The 25,967-nt window shown below is 36.5% G+C and overlaps 1 pseudogene; it reads left to right on the plus strand.

The window, feature by feature from the left end:
- The first annotated feature begins 604 nt into the window (after positions 1-604).
- Positions 605-24,922, plus strand: LOC143673111 (olfactory receptor 9G19-like; annotated as a pseudogene).
- The last annotated feature ends 1,045 nt before the right edge of the window (positions 24,923-25,967 follow it).

Raw genomic sequence — 25,967 nt, forward strand, 5'->3', positions numbered from 1 at the left:
GACTGGAAAATACTGAATTGGTAAAGTTCTCTCTGCAGTGACCCTCCTCCCAGAATTTGCCCTCCAGGCAAAAGTAGCTGAGACAACCAAAGAAGTGTTTTGAGATTTGAGGAGTATACAAAAACCAAGGTGGATAGTCTGGAACAAAAGCTTGCAAGCTTTAGATACACAGGAGAAGGAAGTTTTCTCCTGGGAAACAGAAGGGGCTATGTAACTTCTGTAAATGGGGAAACTCCAAAATAAATAAGCAAGAGCTCAGGACAAGGCAGAAGCCTGGGGATGGGGGTGGGAAAAACACTGCACATTACATTTGTCTTGGGCAGACCTTCCCTACAAAAGGAAATGAATTTCAATGTCATGGCCAGGTGCCTGTGTCAACTTGGCCAAGTGGTGGTACCTGTTTGTCTGGTTGGGCAAGTGCTGGCCTGTCTGATGTAATGAGGACATTTCATAGAATTAGATCATGATCAAGTCAGCTGCATCCACAGCTGTTTCCATTTGTGATCAGCCAGGGGGAGTGTCTTGTGCAATGAGTAATGCTCAATCTAATCACTGAAAACCTTTGAAGGAGAATTCAGAATCTCTTCCAGCTTTGGCTGATGAACCTATCCTGTGGAGTTTGTCCAGACCCTCCGACGGAGTCATTGGCTTCACAGCCTTCCCTGTGGATTTTGGACTCTGCATTCCTGTGATCATGTGAGCCATTTTTATACATTTTATATTTGTGAGTGTTCCCTGTTGATTTTCTTTCTCTAGGGAACACTAACTAATACGTTTTGGTACTAGGAGTGGTTCTTAGAAACAGAATCTTAAAAATGGGGTTCTATGAATGATTTTATACTCTGGACTCACAGGCACTAAGGACTCTGATTCCCATAATCAGAATGACACTTCCAATCCATGGAATGAGTTGGCAAAAGAAATAGTCAAAATATCACCATTCAATTCTCCTAATGTTTTGCTTGTATGAAGCCAGTCTCTGGGGGATAATGTTTTTGACACCCTTATGGAGTTTTATGGAAATAAGAAGTATAGAGATGTTAGATGGTTGTTGTTTGATACTCTGGATACATTAAGGAGTCTAAGGGATGGGCTTAAGGCTTAAAACACAGTCTGACAGATGTAGAAGTTTCTATGAGTATCCTGAATAAAAATCTTATTTCCTGTAGCTATAGACTTGAGATCTCTGAAAATCAGACTCAGAATCTTATTGTTAGAGAAGCAGCATTATCATATAGATCTCAATGTAATCCAACATGTCTTCTCAAAATCATATAACTGCTATTAGAATTGAATATGGTATTATTAATACAAGTATACAACTTGCAAAAATTACAAGTTACTTCTGAAGAAATTTCATTGGGATGAAACTCTCCTATTAAGAATACAAAAGGATCCCTAAAACAACATTGTAAATAAATGGTTTTGTTACCTTCAAAGGACAAGTTGTACTGTTTATCATTAAAATATTTTCCTGTCCAAACTTTTAAGGGCTTTAGACTTAAAGGAATTTTCCATAAAGAAGATTGTTTAGGCCCATTTTCTAGTTGAAGGAATGGAGAAAACACACACATACCATGCCATATAATGAGGTAATCTGCATGTGAGGAGATCACAGTATGGTTATATTGTGACACCTGCCATTTTAACCTTCTGCAGAAGAGCAATTAAATATGTGGCTACAATTCTGGGCTGCATACCCTTTAGGGGACTAGTTGGTTACAATTCCATAGGAACCATTAAATAACCACGTCCCATGAGATCCTCTGCATTTTTTTCAATGTATGTGTTCACTTTCGGGTGTCCATACATGGTTATATGTACATGGTGGTTTATCAGAAGGATCTTACTTAAGATCTCTGAAAACACTTTAAGCTCAAACCAGACAATGTGTATAACTGGGTTACAGAAACATTGCCATATTTAGGAGTAGCAGATAGCCATGCTTGGAATGACAAGCTAACTCAGCCCTCCACCAGACCTATACACAGTGGTCATATGGAAAAACCTCAAGACAAATTAAATAGTGTTCCTTCTTCATTAGGATGCTGTAGGAGCTGAGAATCCCCAGGTCCCAGGAATCATTGATAAAAATTAAAAGAGGGCTTTCTTTACAAGAAATAAGGTGTAACAGAGGATTGGGAATATAAATCCAATAGGTACAATTAGTTGTAGTGACAACAGGTGGGAAATTTGCAGTTACAGTGATTATAACCATCATAGAAATAAGCATGCTAGATGATGTTACAGGCTTCCTTTGATTCTTTAACTACTGTTTAGCTTCTTGGCATAGATTCTTAATTTGTTCCCATGTTGGTGGACTGGTATATCTAGTGCTTGAAGTTGGTCCCACTCATGTTGTGGCCAAATTCAGTACTTCCATCTGGATGACTGGATGGGTCTCATACCAGAATTGGGGAAGGGGTGTCCCATCATCCCAGAACTTCCTCTTTTTTTGTGTTGCTCATGGTGCAGTTTTATCCCTCAACTAGACACCCACACCATTTTTCTCTCCTGTTTCTGGTAAGACACAGGCAAACCCTCATCCCCACATTAAAAGTTTATCTGCATTCCAAGTATTAGTTAAAGGATCATTCCACCAAATCCATGGAGTGTCCTTAACATTTTGGGACACTTATTTCAGCTCATAATGTTTTTCTACAGCACTACCATCATTTCTTGAATTCAAAGAAATTTAAGGTAAATAAATCTTTGTGTAACCTTGTTTGAGGCATTTCTTTATCTCTCCCTTTTGTATTTTAAGCATAACCTTTAACATCTGATTGGCTCTTTCAACTATAGCTTGTCTTTGGGGATTATAAGGAATGCTGAAAGAATGTGAAATGTTCCACCTTTGCAAGAAATATTTAAGAGCTGAACTTGAATAGTGAGAGCATTATCAGATTTCATAGCCTGTGGGAGTTCCATAATGCAAAGCAAGCTAGAAGATGTTGTTTAACATGTCATGATAGTTTCCCTGTTTGTGCTGTATCCCATATGTAACCAGAAAATGTACTCACAGTTACATGGACATAATTTACTTTTTCAAATGAAGCAAAATGAGTAATATTCATTTGCTATAGAGAATTTGGTTTTAACCCTCTAAGGTTAACTCCTGGTCCAGTTTGTGCTGGATTGTTCAAAATATGACAAGAAAAACAAGTTTCAAATATATATATTTTTCTTGGACCCAAGCTAATGGATAATGGACTTTAAGTCTAGCAGCACTTAGATAGGTCAAATTATGAAAATGTATGGCATCATTCGAAACTGCCATAACTAGTTTATCAGCTAATACATTGCCCTGGGTTACAGAACCAGGAAAGTTCATATGAGACTGAATGTGAGTGATATGAAAGGGATGGCTGCAAAGGCACACAACAGATTGTAATTTTTTAAATAGCTGAAACAAACAAGGGTTTAGGTTTTGCTTCACAAAGTCAGTTTCAATAAATTGTGCCACAAACACCACATACTCAGAATCAGATAAAACATTAACTGGCTTTGAAATGTCTTGAAGGGCAGCAATCACTGCTAGTAGTTTAACTTGTTGTGCTAAAAATTCTGGGTTCAAAATTTTTTGTTTTAAAACCTGAATATCCTGCAGTGCCATATTCAAACCCATCAGTTAAGATAATGGGAGCATTAACAAGTGGATAATTTTCTGTTATATTGGGTAATATCCATTGAGTTCTTTTAAGAAACTGTTTAACAGGATTACTGGGGAAATGGTTGTCAATTTTTTCCATAAAGTCAGCAAAGGCAGTTCACTATAACAAATGGTTTTGAAAGCAAGCATTAACTTCTCTCTTTGTCAGAAGAAGTATCACATGAGAAGGATACTTTCCTAGTAATAACTGGTACTTTCTTTGCCCTTAAGAACTATTTGTGTAATAAGATCAAGATATGGAGATAAGGATTTTACCACATTGTTAAAAAGAAAAATCCATTCTACTATTCCATCACCTTGCATTATTGATTCCATTGGGGAATGACTGAAGGGAATGATTTTAAGTTGCAATGAGCCATTAGGATAAATACATTTTACCTGGGATTTTTGAATTTTCTGATTAACTAATTGTAGTTCTTTTTTGGCTTCCTAGCTCAGGGAATGAGGACTATTTAAGCTTGAATTTCCTCAGAGTAAAGCAGAGAGACTGAACACTTCATAAGTAGCAATATCCACTTTTGGTCTAAGTCGATTAATATCTTCTAAAAGCTTCTGTAGATCATTTAGAGTTTTTATGAAGTCTCTTATAATTTGTACCTTTCATAGTTTTATAGTTGCTCTATCTACCACATATCCTAAATAGAACATAGGAGTGACTGTTTGAACTTTGTCAGGAGTGATTTTAAGTCCAGAATTTGTTAGATGCCTCTCTAGATCTTTATATAATGATATTAATTCCTCAGTTGTTTCTGTCATACAGAGAATATTATCCACATAATGGATTATATAACATTGAGAATATTGTTGTCTTATTGGACTCAAAACTACAGCAACACAGTTCTCACACATAGTAGGACTGTTCAACATTCCTTGGGGTAGAACTTTCCATTGAAATCTATTCATGGGTTCTTTATTGTTAAGAGAAGGGATGGAAAAGGCAATTTTCTCCCTATTTTGGGCAGTGAAAGGTAAAGTAAAAAAGCAATTCTTTAGACTTCTGGAGAAGATGGCGGCTTAGTAAGATGCGCGGATCTTAGTTTCTCCTCCAGAACAGCTACTAGGGGAGTAGAAATGATACAGAACAGCTCCCAAAGCCACGACAGAGATAAAAAAGACAGCATACCCCATACTGGAATGGCTGGCTGGCTGAGAGAACCCACTCTGGTGAGATCGCCTAGGGGCGCGGGCATAACTGGGTGGGGCGGCAAGCGGCCGGAGTCACTCCCTTCCCCCTTCCCGGGCTGGATGGGAGAATTGGACTGGTGGTCCCCTCAAACCACAGCAGCTGGTGCCCACACCACGCATGGCCCCCTGGACCAACTGAGAGAATTGGATTGGAAATCCCCACGCCACAGAGAACGGTGACAGGGGGGCCCTTCCAAACCCGTGAATCCCCGGGAATGGTGCACTCTCCCAGGCGGGCTTCTGCAGCTGGCGCCCTCCCACCACGCTTGGCACTCCGGGCTGACTAGGAAATTTGGACGGGTGCTTTCCTGGGCTGCAGAGGCCAGGGACCCTACCCGTGTTCAGACCCCGGGCCGGCTGGCACTTTTCCAAGCCGCTTCAGCTAGCGAAACTTCCGGACAGCGAGAGTTTTCCAAAGTTAAAGGACCCACAGCACCTTTTACTGGTGGGACCCGCAGATAAACGTGTGCCACGAGCGCCACCTACTGGGCAGGATAAGAATAACAGAACACAGAGATTTCACAGAAAAATCTTCCAAACTTTTGGATCCAACACCCAGGGAAATCTGTCTAAATGCACAGACGCCAGCAGAACATAAAGGATCACGCTCAAAAAATTGAAAATATGGCCCAGCAAAAGGAACAAACCAATAGTTCAAATGAGATACAGGAGCTGAGACAACTAATGCTGAATATACAAACAGAAATGGAAAACCTCTTCAAAAACGAAATCGATAAATTGAGGGAGGACATGAAGAAGACATGGGCTGAACATAAAGAAGAAATAGAAAAACTGAAAAAACAAATCACAGAACTTATGGAAGTGAAGGACAAAGTAGAAAAGATGGAAAAAAACAATGGATATTTACAATGATAGATTCAAAGAGACAGAAGATAGAATTAGTGATTTGGAGGATGGAACATCTGAATTCCAAAAACAAACAGAAACTATCGGGCAAAGAATGGAAAAATTTGAACAGGGTGTCAGGGAAATCAAGGACAATATGAAGCGCACAAATATACGTGTTGTGGGTGTCCCAGAAGGAGAAGAGAAGGGAAAAAGAGGAGAAAAAATAATGGAAGAAATTATCACTGAAAATTTCCCAACTCTTATGAAAGATCTAAAATTACAGATCCAAGAAGTGCAGCGCACCCCAAAGAGATTAGATCCAAATAGGCGTTCTCCAAGACATTTACTAGTTAGAATGTCAGAAGTCAAAGAGAAAGAGAGGATCTTGAAAGCAGCAAGAGAAAAACAATCCATCACATACAAGGGAAACCCAATAAGACTATGTGTAGATTTCTCAGCAGAAACCATGGAGGCTAGAAGAGAGTGGGATGATATATTTAAATTACTAAAAGAGAAAAATTGCCAACCAAGAATTCTATATTCAGCAAAATTGTCCTTCAAAAATGAGGGAGAAATTAAAACATTTTCAGACAAAAAGTCACTGAGAGAATTTGTGACCAAGAGACCAGCTCTGCAAGAAATACTAAAGGGAGCACTAGAGTCAGATATGAAAAGACAGAAGAGAGAGGTATGGAGAAGAGTGTAGAAAGAAGTAAAATTAGATATGATATATATAATACAAAAGGCAAAATGGTAGAGGAAAGTATTACCCAAACAGTAATAACACTAAATGTTAATGGACTGAATTCCCCAATCAAAAGACATAGACTGGCAGAATGGATTAAAAAACAGGATCCTTCTATATGCTGTCTACAGGAAACACATCTTAGACCCAAAGATAAACATAGGTTGAAAGTGAAAGGTTGGGAAAAGATATTTCATGCAAATAACAACCAGAAAATAGCAGGAGTGGCTATACTAATATCCAACAAGTTAGACTTCAAATGTAAAACAGTTAAAAGAGACAAAGAAGGACACTATATACTAATAAAAGGAACAATTCAACAAGAAGACATAACAATCATATATATTTATGCACCGAACCAGAATGCCCCAAAATACGTGAGGAATACACTGCAAACACTGAAAAGGGAAATAGACACAAATACCATAGTAGTTGGAGACTTCAATTCCCCACTCTATTCAGTGGACAGAACATCTAGACAGAAGATCAATAAAGAAATAGAGAATCTGAATATTACTATAAATGAGCTAGACTTAACAGACATTTATAGGACATTACATCCCACAACAGCAGGATGCACCTTTTTTTCATGTGCTCATATATCATTCTCAAAGATAGACCATATGCTGGATCACAAAGCAAGTCTGACCAAATTTAAAAAGATTGAAATCATACACAACACTTTCTCAGATCATAAAGGAATGAAGTTGGAAATCAACGATAGGTGGAGTGCCAGAAAATTCACAAATACGTGGAGGCTCAACAACACACTCTTAAACAACGAGTGGGTCAAAGAAGAGATTGCAAGAGAAATTACTAAATACCTCGAGGCGAATGAAAATTAAAACACAACATATCAAAACTTATGGGATGCAGCAAAGACAGTGCTAAGAGGGAAATTTATTGCCCTGAATGCCTATATCAGAAAAGAAAAAAAGGAAAAAATGCAGGAATTTACTGTTCACTTGGAAGAAATGGAGAAAGAACAGCAAACTAATCCCAAAGCAAGCAAAAGGAAAGAAATAACAAAGATCAGAGCAGAAATAAATGAAATTGAAAACATGAAAACAATAGAGAAAATCAATAAGACCAGAAGTTGGTTCTATGAGAAAATCAATAAGATTGATGGGCCCTTAGCAAGATTGACAAAAAGAAGAAGAGAGAGGATGCAAATAAATAAGATCAGAAATGGAAGAGGAGGCATAACTACTGACCTCACAGAAATAAAGGAGGTAAAAACAGGATACTATGAACAACTTTATGCTAATAAATACAACAATTTAGATGAAATGGATGGATTCCTGGAAAGACATGAACAACCAACTTTGACTCAAGAAGAATAGATGACCTTCACAAACCAATCACAAGTAAATAAATTGAATTAGTCATTCAAAACCTCCCTAAAAAGAAAAGTCCAGGACCAGAGGGTTTCACATGTGAATTCTACCAAACATTCCAGAAAGAATTAGTACCAACTCTCCTCAAACTCTTCAAAAAAATCGAAGTGGAGGGAAAACTACCTAATTCATTCTATGAAGCCAACATCGCCCTCATACCAAAACCAGGCAAAGATATTACAAAAAAAGAAAACTACAGACCAATCTCTCTAATGAATATAGATGCAAAAATCCTCAATAAAATTCTAGCAAATCGTATCCAACAGCACATTAAAAGAATTATACATCATGACCAAGTAGGATTCATCCCAGGTATGCAAGGATGGTTCAACACAAGAAAATCAATTAATGTAATACACCATATCAACAAATCAAAGCAGAAAAATCACATGATCATCTCAATTGATGCAGAGAAGGCATTTGACACGATTCAACATCCTTTCCTGTTGAAAACACTTCAGAAGATAGGAATACAAGGGAACTTCCTTAAAATGATAAAGGGAATATATGAAAAACCCACAGCTAATATCATCCTCAATGCGTAAAATTTGAAAACTTTCCCCCTAAGATCAGGAACAAGACAAGGATGTCCACTATCACCACTATTATTCAACATCGTGTTGGAGGTTCTAGCCAGAGCAATTGGACAAGAAAAAGAAATACAAGGCATCAAAATTGGAAAGGGAGAAGTAAAACTATCGCTGTTTGCAGATGATATGATACTATATGTCGAAAACCCGGAAAAATTGACAACAAAACTACTAGAGCTAATAAATGAGTACAGCAAAGTAACAGGTTACAAGATCAACATTCAAAAATCTGTAGCATTTCTATACACTAGTAATGAACAAGCTGAGGGGGAAATCAAGAAACGAATCCCATTTACAATTGCAACTGAAAGAATAAAATACCTAGGAATAAATTTAACTAAAGAGACAAAAAACCTATATAAAGAAAACTACAAAAAACTGTTAAAAGAAATCACAGAAGACCTAAATAGATGGAAGGGCATACCGTGTTCATGGTTTGGAAGACTAAATATAGTTAAGATGTCAATCCTACCTGAATTGATTTACAGATTCAATGCAGTACCAATCAAAATCCCAACAACTTATTTTTCAGAAATAGAAAAACCAATAACCAAATTTATCTAGAAGGGCAGGGTGCCCCGAATTGCTAAAAACATCTTGAGGAAAATAAACAAAGCTGGAGGTCTCGCGCTGCCTGACTTTAAGGCATATTATGAAGCCACAGTGGTCAAAACAGCATGGTATTGGCATAAAGATAGATATATTGACCATTGGAATCGAATAGAGTGCTCAGATATAGACCCTCTCATCTATGGACATTTGATCTTTGATAAGGCAGTCAAGCCAACTCACCTGGGACAGAACAGTCTCTTCAATAAATGGTGCCTAGAGAACTGGATATCCATATGCAAAAGAATGAAGGAAGACCCATGTCTCACACCCTATACAAAAGGTAACTCAAAATGGATCAAAGATCTAAACATTAGGTCTAAGACCATAAAACAGTTAGAGGAAAATGTTGGGAGATATCTTATGAATCTTACAACTGGAGGTGGTTTTATGGACCTTAAACCTAAAGCAAGAACACTGAAGAAAGAAATAAATAAATGGGAACTCCTCAAAATTAAACACTTTTGTGCATCAAAGAACTTCTTCAAGAAAGTAGAAAGACAACCTACACAATGGAAGACAATATTTGGAAATGACATATCAGATAAAGGTCTAGTATCCAGAATTTATAAAGGGATTGTTCAACTCAACAACAAAAAGACAGCCAACCCAATTACAAAATGGGAAAAAGACTTGAACAGACACCTATCAGAAGAGGAAATACAAATGGCCAAAAGGCACATGAAGAGATGCTCAATGTCCCTGGCCATTAGAGAAATGCAAATCGAAACCACAATGAGATATCATCTCACACCCACCAGAATGGCCATTATCAATAGAACAGAAAATGACAAGTGCTGGAGAGGATGCGGAGAAAGAGGCACACTTATCCACTGTTGGTGGGAATGTCAAATGGTGCAACCACTGTGGAAGGCAGTTTGGTGGTTCCTCAAAAAGCTGAATATATAATTGCCATATGACCCAGCAATACCATTGCTGGGAATCTACTCAAAGGACTTAAGGGCAAAGACACAAACGGACATTTGCACACCAATGTTTATAGCAGCGTTATTTACAATTGCAAAGAGATGGAAACAGCCAAAATCTCCATCAACAGAAGAGTGGCTAAACAAACTGTGGTATATACATACGATGGAATACTATGCAGCTTTAAGACAGGATAAACTTATGAAGCATGTAATAACATGGATGGACCTAGAGAACATTATGCTGAGTGAGTCTAGCCAAAAACTAAAGGACAAATACTGTATGGTCCCACTGATGTGAACGGACATTCGAGAATAAATTTGAAATATGTCATTGGTAAAAGAGTCCAGCAGGAGGTAGAAACAGGGTAAGATAATGGGCAATTGGAGCTGAAGTGATACAGACTGTGCAACAGGACTAGATACAAAAACTCAAAAATGGACAGCACAATAATACCTAATTGTAAAGTAATCATGTTAAAACACTGAATGAAGCTGCATCTGACCTATAGGTTTTTGTTTTGTTTTGTTTTGTTTTTACTATTATTACTTTTATTTTTTTCTCTATATTAACATTCTATATCTTTTTCGGTTGTGTTGCTAGTTCTTCTAAACCGATGCAAAGGTATTAAGAGAGGATGATCATCCATCTATGTGATGATGTTAAGAATTACTGATTGCATATGTAGAATGGTATGATTTCTAAATGTTGGGTTAATTTCTTTTTTTCCGTTAATTAAAAAAAAAAGAGAAGGGGTAATTGTAGCTGGAGGGATAGAGACTGTGCAACAGGACTGGATATAAAAACTCAGAAATGGACAACACAATACTACCTAATTGTAATGCAATTATGTTAAAACATTGAATGAAGCTGCATGTGAGGTATAGGTCTTTTTTCTGTCTATTATCATTTTAATTCTTATTCTGTTGTCTTTTTATTTCTTTTTCTAAATCGATGCAAATGTACTAAGAAATGATGAATATGCAACTATGTGATGATATTAAGAATTACTGATTGTACATGTAGAATGGAATGATTTCTAAAGGTTTTGTTAATTTTTTTAATTAATAAAAAAATTCAAAAAAAAGCAATTCTTTAAATTTACAACTATAATTGGCCAATGTTTTGGAATCATTGTAGGGGAGGGCAACCCTGGTTGCGTGGTTCCCATGGGCCGAATTACCATGTTTACAGCTCTGAGTTCAATTAATAACCTCCATTTACCTGATTTCTTTTTAATAGGAAAAACTGGAGAATTCCATGGTCTAAAGGATGCCTTAGTATATTCTTTGTCTTATTGTTCCTTAACTAGTTACTGAAAGGCCTCTAATTTTTTTTAGCTGACAAAGGCCACTGCTCAACTCATACAGCTGTGAAGGTGGTCCAGGTAATATCAATGGACATGGAGGGTTTAAGAGGCTAGTGTGAGCAGTGACCACTATGGAAAAGGCAAATACCTTAGACCTTTGCAGTTTTTATAAAAGGAGAGAGAAATAGGTTCCACTATATCTTATGATGTTTTTCTAACCCTAATCAAGGAATATGCCCTTGTTTTTCATTATTTGTTGGCACTGCTCAATATAATTATTAGGTTTAGGAATATATAACTCAGCTTGCCATTGTTTCAACAAATCACAGCCCCATAGGTTAGTAGGTAAATCAGCAGCATACAGCTGTAACTTAGCCAGTTGTCCTTTGGGGTCCTGGCAATGAAAAATGTTAAAACTTTGTTTCAGTCTTCTTGGAATTCCTAGTCCTACTACAGAAGTTGGGACTTCTTGTGGCAGAAAAGAGAATAGTTAATGTTTATTACTAATAATAGAAACATCAGCCACGGTGTCAGCAAGACCTTTAAATTCCTTAATCTGATGAGTCATTTCACGTATAGGTCTAGATTCTAATTTTTTTTTTTCATTTGAGAACACTCCAACCTCTCCCATACTTCCAAAGCCTTGACTACCACATACCCTATCACTCTTACTCACAGGCACATAAGGAGAATAAGAAGTTGGACAATATTTTCACTTGGTGGGGCTTTCCATGGTGTGGATGATTACATAATAACCAAGATTTCTCTTTTATAATCAGAATTGATAACACCTGTATGAACTCTTATTCCCTGGAGAGGAGGAGATGAAACAACTCCTTCTTAATATAAGGCCTACATTTCTGGGTGACAAAGGACTGACAGTGTCTGTTTTAACAGATGATTCTTCTCTGGGGAGGTCTATTGCTGTCACTTCCCACAGAGGCTGGCAATAAGTCCAGGGCATGTGTGGCAATGCTTTTTGATCATTGATTTGAACTGAATATACCCCCTATGTTGTGTGGGCCTGGAAGCATGCCCCACTGCTAGTTTCCTTGTAGTAATCTTTCATCCTTCTGAAATATACATTTACATTGAGTAGCCCAATTATATCCCTTTTGGCATCTGAGACATAGTCAGGTGGTTTAAGGTTACCTGATTTTTTTTCTATCTTCTGTAACAAATCCCATTCTTGTTTCTTTTTACAATTCTTTCTAGCATGACAAGGTTTTCCACAATTATAATTTTTAACATTTTCGTAAGAAGGAAACACTTAATTTTAACCCTGTTATCTCCTGAGCCTTCATACAAGCTGAGAATTAGCCATCATTTCCATTTTATGACTTTCTGTCCCAACATCTTGACATAGCTTAATATAGCCTGTTAAATACTCTTTTCTCTTCATTATGCCAATAGCCTTTTAACAAGTCTTTGTTTGCATTTTCATAAGTACGAAGTTGTAGAATAGCACCTGCATCATCTGAGTTACTAATTTGTTTCTTTATAGCTTCCTGCATTCAAGCTGTGAATTCAGTATAAGGTTCTTTAGCTACTTGAACTATTTTTTGAGGAGGCTTTATACTCCCCTTTGCTTTAAATTCTTTCCCATGTTCTAAAACAACATTTACAAACTTGGTCAATGGTCTAATCTGTCATGATTAATTGATTTTCAATTCTTCCCCTGGGCCCTTTTCTTACTAATTGTTCTAAAGAAATTGGAATATTCTGTGCTGAATTTTGTTTAGCTAAAGCATCTGCATGTTCTTAACACCAAGTTCTAAATAGTAAATATTCTCCAGGCCCAAGAGTGACTTTCCCCATGTTATCCCAGTCAGCTGGGGGCAAGCAAGGTCTTCAGCTAATCCTATATCAATCCAAAAGTAAAGGGAGAATTAGGTCCATATTGCTGTACTGTACTTCTTAGTTCCTTTAAAGTCTTAAAAGGAAAAGACACATGCCTGATTTCATAAACCTCATCAGGATTGTCAGCATCTATCCCTGGAGCAATTCATTCATGGATTACTTATAAGGAAAGCCATCTGAAGAGCATCTAAATTGCCTTCCCTATGAGCTTGCAAAATTCCCTGTTGAACAGCTGTTAATTGTTGTTTACCTGCTTCCCTAGAAGGAAAAGAGGAGATGGGAAAGGAAGTTCATCATCTTTAATATCCTTAATATTCATGGTGGGGCAGAGGGGAGGTTTAGAGAATCATTCAGGTTCTCCTTTAATTTTTCTAAGTTGTCAATTACTTTCTCATCTTCCTCCTCATCTTCAGTTTGTAAAGGCTCAAGGACTGACTAGATTATAGTCCAAGTGGGCCAAATGGTTATAGGAAGTGGCACACCCTGTAATTTATGTAATTTTTAAAGCTCTTTCCCTACTCTCTCCCAGTCACCTAATTCTAAGCTACCAAGAGTGGGAAACCAGGAACAATATTTCTCTATTACTTGTAAAAGTTTTCAAAGCCAAGCTTCTCTGGCTCTTGTTCCTCCTGCTTTAACTAGTTGTTTAATAAGACAGACATAGGGATGATATTTAGTAGTGCTATAACTATTTCCCATTATTACCCTGCTTATTTTACCTGAGAGTGTCCATACATTTAGTTTTTGTTTCCAGGACTCAAAAGACCTCTAAATCCACTCAAAGATTCATGATGTGACAATTTCAATTTTCACTTTGGCAAATCTTCCACTTTGAGCACCATGTTGCTGAGACCAGCTCAGCATTAGGAGCTGAGGAAGGCACCATGGATCAGAAAATAAAGATACTCACATAGAAGAGTCTTTTAACATGAGAACAAGGGACTCATGCCTCAAAGGACAAGAGCCCTGAATGCTTGCTCAGCACCATATTTATTTTCTCAGTAAAGCAGGGAGTGCACAGAAATAAGTTTTGATTTGTGTTTATTCTTTAATAGCACATGCAGACAGGGAAAGTACCTGTTCCTTACTTATCAAGGTAATAATTACAAGATCAAGAATATGCTTTTGCTTTATCTTTTCTGGAATGTTCTCCAAGCAGATGTTTCTCAACTTCGACTGCCTTCAGTGTTCTAAAGTTAACATTCCATCATAACCCACAGGTCTCAGTGTTCTGAGTCTGCAGATGTGTTGCAAATCTGTTGTTTTGACTTCTCTTATTTTTCCCTTCAATATCATACCACTGCCTTCTTATCTCCATCGTTTCAGATGAGATATCCACACACAGCCTTATCAATTTTCCTTTGTACATAGTGGATCATTTTTCACTTGCTGCTTTAAGAATTCCTTCTTTTGTTTTCAACATATGAAAACCTGATTATTAAGTTTCTTAGAGTAGGTCTATTCAGATCTCTTCTGTTTGGTCTATGGTGTGCTTCTTGGATCTGTGATTTTTGTCTTTCATAGGAGAAGGGAAAGTTTCAGTGATTATTACCTCTATTATTCTTTTTGCCCCTTTCCTCTTCCTTTTTTCTTAGGAGGCCCCCATAACATGCATATTCATGCATTGCGTGTTGTCATTCAATTCCATGTGACACCTCTCATATTTTTCAAAAAGGCATCCTATTGAAATCCTAGGGTTCCAAATGTGTTCATTCTTAAACCCTTTGTGAGCAGCAACGCGATTTCCTCCTTTGTAATTGAAATCAATCATCAAGACTCTATCAAATGTTTCAACAGTACAACGTCCCCAAATGAGACAGGGTGTAGTCATAGATTCCAATTACTCAGCAATATGGCTGCATTCTCCATTGGAAACATCTCTTCTTTTAATACTAGGGACTTTGATCCCATGAACCCAAGGCTGAGGGATCAATAAGTAAAATTTCCTATATTAAACTTATTTGGTTAATAGTGGAAGGGTCCACTTCCACTTTCATGCCTTGTTTTCTACACCAAGCCACTCTGGTTATTGGAGAGATGGAATCAAACATTGACCTTTTATTAACATATATGACAAATATTTTATTATATTACACTAATACTCCAATCTCATAGGATGTTGCCCACTGTCAGCATAATATATCTGAGATAACAACTGAAGCATTCTATTAGGCCATCTGCTTCTGGGTGATGTTATAAAATCTGTAAAAGTATTGTGTTCTTCATTGCTTTCTCTGTTCTATAGTATGGTTCTCTTCTTCAGAAATTATGTTGGGTGTGATATCATGTTTAAAAGTAATGCATTCTATAAATAAATTTTGGTTTTGATAAAAATGGCATGTGAAGGGAAAGAAAATACACGCCCAACATTTGTGTTTAACACTAAGAAAAAAAAAGCATTGCTCATCATAATGGGTAAGATCAGTCCACCCAACTGACAAATGACTGGCTCTACCTCAAAGGAATTGGGCATACTGAGGATATATGATTAATCTCTGATATTGGCAATTTGGGTACTCAGCAGTGTGGCAACCAGAACAGATTTGATGAACATAGGTTTATGCTCTTTGACTATAAGTGACCTCCATTCCTACTGTCATGATCACTTTGCATGGAGTCCAATTAAGCAAACACTAGTTTGGATGAGGGAATACTTGATTAACATTGATGGATGAATCTTGTTTTCTACATGATTTTTAAATTCTGCTTTTGTGGGTTTCTTTTTGGGGATATTTACAAAGGAGTTGAATTAAGTTCATAGTATGGGTTTATGCACAGTGAACTCTCTACATACATATTGCTCTGCCAGTCTTGCCATTCATTTATCAATATTTATTTTTCAAATATCTGACTAATGCTTCAACTCATTATCCACTGCCCATGAACCAGGGCAAAGAGCAGAAAAAAAACCATATTTCTTTCCATGAAAATTAATAAACATAATATTCTGCAATCTGTGAAATGATCAATTTCCCTCTAGATTATATAATAACAGGGAACCAAAGCTATGACTTTGATTAAGAGGTGAATGTGACTCCCACTTTCTTTGTAAGGAAAGTGGGAGCTGATATATCCTCAAAAAGAAAGAAAAGTTCCATTCTTTCTGTCATTTGAAGTCAAAATCTCCTGGTTATCTTTGCTGTAGGAATTAAAGAAGCAATTGGAAAACAAACTATTAAGGTTCTCCTAGGTATTTGAGTAAATGCATTTAGTCCATGAATCCTGGACAGGTGCAGGTGTGTTGATAAATTCAGCTTGATCAAGTTTTATTGTTCATCCTATTTGATATACCTCCATGCTAAATGAATCTCATCCATTTTCCCAACCCCTGTCAATATATATTTTTGAGGTCCTATAAATCTTCACTGTATATATCCTTTAAGTGCAGGTTAGATTTCTTTATCTGTGTTAGGTGATATTTGACTCTCATTGTATGAGCCAAATGGAGTGGTGGTGTTGATTGCTGAAAGGTTTATATAAGCTTATCATGCAACTCACTAAATGCGGTCATTGAAAGCCTATCCAGAGTAAAGCTGGTTCCCTCAGGTAAGGAAAAGTTAGGGACTGCCTGCTCAGAAAGTTTTGTTGTTGTTGTTAGTCTTATCCATGACTTCCCAATACCCCTAGCACAGATTTTAAGGTCCTAACTCTCCCTTTGACCAATTCTCTCAGACTGCCATAAAACCTGTGTCAATTTAAGAACATAATTGGTATTAATACTTTGCATAATTAGGCTGTAGCTTGAACCATAAACAAATCTTTCCTAAAAGACTACCAGAAATTAGAATCTCCTCAATGTTGCAAGTGGAGCATTTCAACTTCCTTTTCAAATTCTCAATAGGATATTATTACTAATTTTCAATCAGAAAACCCCCTAATTTCTATAATCAATATCATGATAGTAAGTTTGCACCATACCCAAATGGTCTCTCAGACCTTTCTCTCTATATACTCTTCATAAATTAATATTGCTGAAAATAATTTAAATTATCTTAATGCTGCCATATGCCATATGCTATGCATTAACACTATCCTGTTTACCCAACAAGAGACTTCTCTGCATGTTCATTAAATCTGTTAGCAAATTAATCCAAGAAACACCATTTGAGGAATTGCTTACAAATACCAATTGCTACATCTGACAGAGTTCTGTCAGGACACACAGGCCACTCAAATTGATTAAATTAAGGAGAATTAGTAAAGGGGCCAATTACAAAAATATGAACAAAGTATGGAAAAACTATACATATACAATAGTCCTTTGCTACAGAATGTTGATAAATCTAGGCCTGAAGGATCAGTAGTTAAGAGGAGTTACCAGAACTATGGAGATTTTGTACTGAGGACAGAAGAAACAAAACTGAAGCTTTGGGAAAGGGATAAATGTGGCTCTCAGTATCATTTTTCTGCTGAGATTAAGTACTCTGACCTTAGGCTTTCTTTCATTTTTAATCCTCCCTACCTTCTCTAAATGTAGTAATGTACATACAAGTTCATATTCTGAAGCAGAAAACAAAATGGAAAAATGTAGGAATAGGTCAAAAGGGAAAATGGAAAATATCAGCATATTAAAGGTGCAAAAGTGCCTATGTGTTTATTAATCTTCAAATGTATATCTAAAGATACATGTGTGCAGTATACATGTGTATATATTATATTTTCATTTGTTATCATCAAAACTCAACAAATAATGTGAATAGTCATTATAACTAAATACATCTATGAATTGCATATCATGAGTTCCAAACAAAACTTTTTGAACCTTATCAAATAATATTTCAGTTTGCTAATGCTGCTGGAATGCTATATGCCAGAAATGGATTGGCTTTTCTAAGGGGGATGAATTAAGTTAAAGTTTACAGTTCTAAGGCCAAGAAAATATCTGTATTAAAGGATCTAGAGAAAGACAGCATGTCTCTGAAAGAAGGCTGGTGGTGTCTGGGCCTTGTCTGTCAGCTGGGAAGGCATGTGGCTGACATCTGTTGGTCTTACTTTTGGGTGTATCACTGCTCTCAACTTCTGATTCCAGTAATTCTCCATTATCAGTGGTTTCTCACTTAGCTTCTCTGGGGCAGAAAAGTTTCATTTTCTCTACTTAGCATCTCCAAATGTCTAATTTTGAGATTTCTCCCAGAAGTTCCCTTGTGTCAGCTCTTTTCAGGAGCCCTGTCAAATGGAGATGCACATGGAATGAGTGGATCACAGCTCCATGGAGACAAGATACAAAATAAATTTCACCTGACAAAAGACCTGCCTCCATGAGATTTGATAAGGGTTAAGAGAACACGGCTTATGTCTAGTATATAACAGTTTTAAACCAGCACAAATAACATTTTTCCAACTTTCCCAATGAATACTTTTGTTTAATTTCCCTCTTAGACGTTCTTCAATGCTGCAAAACCATGAAAAATTCCTTAAATCCAGTACACTTGGAAAGAAAACTGTTTGAAATATTCTGCTGCTGTCAATCTAATAATAGTTGACATTCTGGCACATAAAAGATTCCTTGGACAGACCTGATCAGATGAATTATGACTGTAAAGAGTGAGGTCCCAGAGCTGAAATTTTAGTCATCTGTTAGGTGGTGCTTGATATTTATGAATTAGACCACTGATTTATAAATGTTGCCCATGGTTCAAACCCTTTGTTAGGTAGTTTTAAAACATCATCACCTTTAATATTTACAAAATCTCCGTATAGATATTATAATTCTTCTTACTCTTTTAAATACAGGCAACTGAGATTTAAAGAGATTAAATCACTACTCTAAAGTACCACAGCTGATGAACAGTGAGACACACCTTGAGCCCATGTCATCTGCCTGAACTTTGCTGTCCCCACTGCAGCACTGCTGTCTCAGGTTTGCCTCCACTCAAGACATGCAGGCCTGTGATTTCTAACTCATGGTTCCAAATAGTTTTTGTACATCAAAGATAATCTGATGCTTGATTGAAAACTGCCTCTGTCACAAGCTCATTCAATTAGGAAAGACATTGTCTGTATATTTCAATCATTAGCCTATGTACTATGTGACTATTTTTTCCTGTTTTTCTGGAACTTGGCTGTGAAGTGCACAAGAGGATTAGAAATTTCTACCTCCAGAAAGTCAAGGGAACAATCAACAATTTTGAGTGTGGAATAAAACATTCTGTGATGTCATCTCATCTGTACACTTTCCATACATAAAGTCTGTATTCCTGACAGATCTACTAAATTTCTGCCAGTTCCTCAGCCATCTGTTCCATTACCAGATTTGATCATGGTTGCTTTTGCCAGAAATACCCTCCTACCAAATGGCCAGTGTCCCCTCATTGTTTAAGGAGTGATGTGTGCTTCCTCATCCCACATCAACCCTCTCATAGCACAAAACTTCCCCCTACCCTTAGCTGGGTCTCCTCTTTGGTCTGTCACCCATGATCAAGTATGATAATTTCATCATGGCTGTTGCATTTATTTGTTAGCAAGATTTGTTTTCATTCTTTAAAATATGCCATTCTTGAGAACAAGGCTTGAGAGAAAACTTTAGATCAACCCTTTGTCCTTACTGCCTGGTAGTGTGTCTGGAGCATAGGATGGGTGAAGCGTGCAAGGAGAAATGGTTTTGAGCCTTGGATTTGTCCTTTTCCATATTTGCAACCTTGTCTAATGTATAAACAACCATTTCTGTGTCTCAGATAACTCACCTTTATATGGGAATTATAATTAATTTTATTTCACAAGACTATTGAGAGCATCAAAATGTGATGAAAATTCTACAGCAGTTAGAAGAGTGTCTGTCCCATACTAAATGCTCAATAACTGTCATTTTGAAAAATAATAGCTAATAGGGCACTCATTAATATGAAGTTGCCCTTTCACTTCAAAATTTGGTAATGATTTGATGAGGAGTGAGAATGCATAAGATTGTGCAAAATCTCCCTGTACAGAAAATGAGGATAAGTGACATCCATATATACAGCACTATAGTCATACTTGGATAGTCAAAGATTATGCATCTCTTGGTTTGCATGGTAACCATGATATATCCTGAGTATTATAATTTGATTATCTTGGATTGAAATCCTATCTGTACTGAAGTTCTGAGTTTAGCTCGGGCAAAATAATTGACTGTACTTGAAACTCTTTTGTCTATATGGAAATTGTAAGGCATACTTCAAAGTTATTTGACAATTAAATAATGTTCTAGAAAGATATTTTCTAAGTGGTACGTTCCCAGTAGATCATAATCATCATCACTGTTTTTTTAAAAATTTACCCTTCTATTGCTATGAGCCACGTTCTCCTAAATGAGCAAAAACATGTTTAAACAGTTTTGCAGATCTTTCAATGCAATGAATCCCTGAGGTGCTTAAAGGATCCAGTACACTGGGGAGAAGGAGCAGTTATGTTTCCTGAATCCACAGTGTAAACCTTCATAGGTTGAGACAGTAAAAGTTGCAGGTAAGTATCCTCACACTGAGTGGACTGAAATGGAATGTTTCTATGCTTGTATCAGCAATGGTTGCAAATGTAAGATTTCAGGAATCATCCAGCAGATGATTTTGACATTCTTGGAAAGATTTCTCTGACCCTATATTTATGAGGTACCCATTTGTGAATAAAATCAAAATCCTCTACATTTTATAATATTGGTTATGAAATAAGAGCTACATTCTAAAAGAGAGGGAACCATAGAGTGCAGTAGCATTCTAACATCATCTAATAAAGAGGTGGCTTAGTGGTGAAATAAGAGGTCTCTAGAAAAAACAACAATTACTGTACAATTCTTGATACTTATTAAACCTTAACTTGGCCATCTATAAATCACTGCTATTAATCCTTCAACCTAATTATGATGCATATTGTAGGGAATAAATTAAATAATGCATGGGAAACACTTAGCCAGAACTTGACTCAATGTGATGAAAATCCTTTGCTTTGATTTTTTTGAATGTTTCTATTGTATAACATATATACAGAGCAAAGAAAGAAAAAAGCAATAATTTTCAGAGCACTCTTCAACAAGTAGTTTCAGGAGAGATCCCAAAGTTTGTCATGGGCTATCACATTATCCTTTCAGAATTTTCCTTCTAGCTGCTTCAGAATATAGGAGGCTAGAAGGAATAAATATATTTTATAATTACAATTGGCTATTTTTCCTTTTTGTGATAAATAACATTTATGCAAAAAGGCAGTAAATTTCAAAGCATAGCACAACAATTAGTTGTAGAACAGATTTCAGAGTTTCGTATGGGTTACAATTCCACTGTTTTAGGTTTCTACTTCTAGCTGCTCTAAGATACTGGAAACTGAAAGAAATATCAATGTAATGATTCAGCAATCACATTTGTTTGTTAAACCATACCTTCTCATGTTTGATCTTTCTATCCCAGTCTTTAAGGGTGTTTGAGCTATGGCCATTCTAACTTATTCTGAGCTGATTTTTATAAATGATGATATTCGTGGATCATTAAGAGAATGAGATGTTTGTAATATAACAAAATGAACTGTATTGGAGAAAGTAATAATGTAGTAAAATGTTATAAGAAATGCAAGAGAGGCCAATCATAGTGTGGTAGAAAGGGATACCCTAAAAGTGGTAAAAAGATACAAAATGTAATAAGACAATGCGAGATAGCTAGTTATGAGGATACCTCAGATGAGCATTCCTCAAATACAGAGGAACAACTGCAAAAGCCATCAACCTGCTCCTGGGATTCTAGGATGATAATGGAGGGAAGCATGGCTAAAATACAGCAAGCATTGAAGGGGAGAATAGTGGGGGTCAGGAGCAGAGAGATGAAGGTCAGGTCTTACAGAGATTGGACATCTTGCAATAATTTATGCTTTGACTAACTTGAGAAATCATTGGAGGCTTCAGAACAGTGGAAAAATAAGATTTAAATGGCATTTTACTGAGACTGCTCTGGCTCCCTGTTGAAAAGTGACTCAACTGGGCTGATGACAGTAATGGAAGAGCATTCAGTAGCTTCTGTAATAACACAAGTGGAGAGGACAGGAGCTTAGCCTAAGGTGGAAACTCTGGAGTTGGGTAAATCTGGACAGTTTCTGACATACTTTAAATATAGAGCCAAGCAAATTTTGCTAATTAATCCAGTATGATGTGAAAGATAGAGAGGATTCATACTGGATGTTATTTCATGATTTTCTGTAGACTGGATTAAAGCCATTTACTGCAAAGGGAAGTGGAGTGAGAAGCAGAGAGGGAAGGCTTGTCAGGAACTTAACTTTGCTTGAGATGCCCAGTAAACATCCAGTAAAAGGTGTGAAATAGGCATATGAATGCATGGGTCTGGCGTTTGAAGGAGGGAAGGGACCAGCAGATACAAAATTAAGATTTATTCAGAAATAGAGAACATTTAAAGCCATCAGACCAGACAGATTACCCAGGAGTGAATGTATATGGATAAGGGAAGAGGTCAAACAATTGATTTAGGAGCACTTCAAAGTTCAAGAATTGTGGCAATAATGCTGAGAACAAGCAGCAAGAGAAGGAGAAGGAGAACATGCAAGCATGCTGACCTGAGAACCAAGTGTAAAGAGAATTTCTAGCAAGAGAATGATAAACTGTGTGAAAGATTGCAGGTAGATCAAATCAAATGAGGACTGAAATTTGATCATTTGTTTTATCTACATGGTGTTCATCAGGCCTTGATCAGACCATTTTTAGAGAGATTTAGGAGTAAAACTTTAAGTTGAAAGTATCTTCCATTGTTCTATATTTTGCTCAGAAAGAAGTCCACTTAATAATACTAGTAATGAGATCTTAGGATGAGCAGAGCACTTTCTTAGGTCCCAAGAGAATGGGCCTGCAATGGCTAGTAATAAACTTCACTGAGATTTATGTGTATTTAGCTACAAAATGGCTGAGGTGGGTGGGAAGTTAGTGTGACTGAAATTGCCCCTTAATTTTCTTTTCTTTCTGTAGTTTTTAGGTATACCATTATGTACATACTTCATTATAATATTTTAGTTGTGTGTGCAGATAATACCAAAGAGAGTGGGGAGATTTCTGTTTCAGATGTTATATGGAGTCCATAGTCGTATTTTAATACATAAATTTTTCTTACTTTTCATTATGAAAAAAATCTTTGAAAAATCTTAAAAATATTAAAAAGACAAATAATATACAATATTCAAAAACTGGATGCAAAATATACTTACATTTAAATATGTAAGTATATTTTGTATAAATGTGAGTATATGTTTAAATTATTTTATATGTGTCTGTTGTTCAATATGAATAAAATACATTTTATCAGATAAAAACATATAAACACATCATTGTATATCATACTTCTGTATATGTATATTTTAAAACTTTGCATACAAAATTCATTTTTCATTATAATATCTTGAGTATTTTCTATAAATATGTAGATATCAGTTTGAGATATGATTCTAAAATGACCATGTGTATGTATGTATGCTTGTTCCAAAAAGTATATGTACCATAAGAAAATATTTGATTCACTAATAAATATGTTAACAAGTCATATGAAGTCCAGTATGCATGGGAAGACAACTTACACTTTATTTTAAAAGGCACACAATTAGGAAAAACCAAATTGACATTTGGAAGAGAACCCAAACACAAGAAAATACAAATTACAAGACTTCACTTAGTTTAATAACCACATGCAGAAAAAATTACCTAGCTTACAAATTCATAATTTGCAAATGTAATTTTAAAATCCTAGTAATAGTTGCAAATTGAAAGGTAGTAATTGAGTACCTGTATTGACTAAATCATTGAAATTTCTAGACATACCAGTGGTTTGATGTCATCTAGTTAACATATTTTCAGTATATGCAGTTCATTGACTCAATATGAGCACTCATCTACCCCCTCTTAGGTGAGATTCCTTGTAGCCATGGAGATGGGCAATCATACCGTGACTCACTTCATCCTGGTAGGCTTCACCACAGATCCCGTGATGCAGTTGGTTCTGTTTGGGGTGTTCCTTGGAGTTCACTCTGTGACTGTTGTGGGAAACATCACTCTCATTGTGTTGATCTGCAATGATTCCTGACTCCACACACCCATGTATTTTTTCATTGGAAATCTGGCTTTCCTGGATCTCTGGTATTCCTGTGTCTACACCCCAAAAATTCTAGTGATCTGCATCTCTGAAGACAAGAGCATCTCCTTTGTTGACTGTGTAGCAGAGTTCCTCTTCTAGACTGCGCTGGGCTACAGCGAGTGTTTCCTGTTGACTGCCACAGCGTATGACCACTATGTTGTCATCTCCAAGCCACTGCTTTATTTTCAGGTAATGTCCATAAAGCTATGTGAATTTTTGGTGGCTGTCTCATATCTTGGTGGGTTTAGTAACTCTGCTGTAATCACAAAAGGAATTTTTGTTTTGAAATTCTGTGGGGACAACATCATTGATGACTTTTCTGTGATTTCCTTCCCTTGGTGAAAATCACTTGTGGCAGGAAGAATGGTTTCCAGGATGCACTGACCTTCCTCCTGACCTCCAATGTCATTGCCCCCACTCTATTCACCTATCTCTTTATCATCATCATCATCTCGAGGATCCGCTCCACCCAGGGCTGCCTCAAAGCTTTCTCCACCTGCTTCTCCAAACTGACCTCAGTCACCTTATATTATGGCTGTATTCTCTGCACATATGCTTGGCCTGGTCTAGCTATTCACTGGATAGAGACAAAATAACTTCTATATTTTACACAGTGGTGTTCCCCATGTTGAACCCAATGATCTACAGTCTGAGGAATAAGGATGTTAAAGAAGCTCTGAACAACGTCCTCAAATAAATCATGTTTCTTTTCCATTAAAAAAATGCAAGCAGGGAGCAGTGTTAGAATGCTCATCTTCTATGCAGGAGACCCAGCTTCAATTCCTGGACCATGCATCAAAAAAAGAAAAAAAAAATGCAAGCGAGGTTTTTGTCTGGTTATTTTTATCTCAAGCATGCGTGATTTTGGCCAGTAATGATCAAGTATTGTTATAGAGTTAAAGAATTTCCCACCTTGACAAGTGTCATTTCAGTAGACATAAGGAAAGAAAATAAGGGCAACCTCAGAGATAAAAACCTAACATAAAATATAACAATTTGGAATGAATTCCATGTTAATTACAAAACAAACAAACTAAAACCAAAATGAAACCTCTTTCTGAAATAACAGAACAGTGCATTCTCTTTGACATAAGTAGATTAATAGACTGATAAATATATCTATATAGTAATTTCATTAAAATAGAGCAAAATATATTTAATTAATATATATGATTTAATTTATAATATTATAAACATTAATTTATAATATTTTTCAATGATTGAAACTAGTCAACAGTCTCACTTTTTAATGTTATAGCAGAATTTAAAAAATACTTTTAAATTTTTACTATTTACCCCAGAGCATTAACTCAGAAATCCAGTAGTGCCTAGTAGAATCTTGGGGTTTACTTGGCTTAAAATCAGCTCAGAAATCATGATCTCACATGTCTTTTTGTTTGGGGGGTTACATGGTCCGGAAATCGAACCGGGTCTCCTGCATGGCAGGCAAGAACTCTGCCTGCTGAGCCACAGTGGCCTGCCCACAATACAGTTTTACTCTTTTGGGGTGGTTGGAGGGGTGCATAGTCCATAAATCAAACTCGGGTCTCCCACTTGAAAAGCAGACATTCTAACCACTGAACCAGTCACTTGTGTTTTTTCTCTTACATGTGTTTTTCCATTAAGGAAAAATTAACAAAGCATCTCTAGGTTTTCTTTTTATAAATCAGCCTATGGGCTTATGGTTTATTTTCTAGAGGCAATTGAATGGATTATTGTCATCAAAATTGTGCTTTTCTGAG

Source organism: Tamandua tetradactyla, unplaced genomic scaffold (assembly GCF_023851605.1).
Source record: "Tamandua tetradactyla isolate mTamTet1 unplaced genomic scaffold, mTamTet1.pri scaffold_130_ctg1, whole genome shotgun sequence".
Lineage (NCBI taxonomy): Eukaryota > Metazoa > Chordata > Mammalia > Pilosa > Myrmecophagidae > Tamandua > Tamandua tetradactyla.